Genomic DNA, 777 nt, shown 5'->3' on the forward strand with positions numbered 1-777 from the left:
CTCAAATTTCTTTGTAGAGCGTCTAATTTTGCAGACAAAAGAGTGACTGCATCTACATCAAACTTCCCTGATGCTTTAATTGTTGGGTTTACAGAAGAATAGCCACCACTTCTTTCATTTGCCCATTGATGATGATTTTGTGCTACACTTTCAATGATTTCTTCGGCTTCATCTAAGCTTTTGTTCATAAGTGCCCCTCCAGCAGCTGAATCAAGGGACACTTTGGTATGATAATTGATACCATTATAAAAAGTGTGCAACACTAACCATCTTTCCAACCCATGATGTGGGCATTGTCTGAGCATACTATTATATCTATCCCATGCTTCAAAAAGAGATTCTGAGTCAGTTTGCTTGAAGCTTGCAATTAAATTCCTCATATGAGCTGTTTTGCTTGGTGGATAGAACTTATCAAGAAACTGTTGCTCACACTGCTCCCAAGTGGTGATGCTATTAGGGGCCAAAGAATTCAGCCATTGCTTTGCTCTATCTCTTAGAGAAAACCCAAATAACAATAATCTAACTGCATCTGAAGGAACTCCATTCATTTTCATGGTACCACATATTTCATAAAAGACCTCTAAGTGTTGATTGGGGTCTTCATGAGGTCCTCCACCAAATTGGTTCTACTGCACCATAGATATGATTGCGGGTTTGATCTCAAAGTTATTAGCTTCCACTGAAGGTCTTGAAATACTAGATCGAAAACCTCTTGCATAGGGTGCTGCATAATCCTTGAGTGGTCTATTTGCCATGTTCAAATGTTCCTGTTCTTCA

At 39.1% G+C, this 777-nt stretch overlaps 1 non-coding gene across 1 annotated transcript; it reads left to right on the forward strand.

Moving 5' to 3' along the window:
* Positions 1-276: 276 nt before the first annotated feature.
* On the forward strand, positions 277-382 carry LOC122003245. The gene has a single exon (XR_006117895.1). It is a non-coding gene; the product is annotated as a small nucleolar RNA R71 (small nucleolar RNA).
* The last annotated feature ends 395 nt before the right edge of the window (positions 383-777 follow it).

This window comes from Zingiber officinale, chromosome 7A, assembly GCF_018446385.1.
Source record: "Zingiber officinale cultivar Zhangliang chromosome 7A, Zo_v1.1, whole genome shotgun sequence".
Lineage (NCBI taxonomy): Eukaryota > Viridiplantae > Streptophyta > Magnoliopsida > Zingiberales > Zingiberaceae > Zingiber > Zingiber officinale.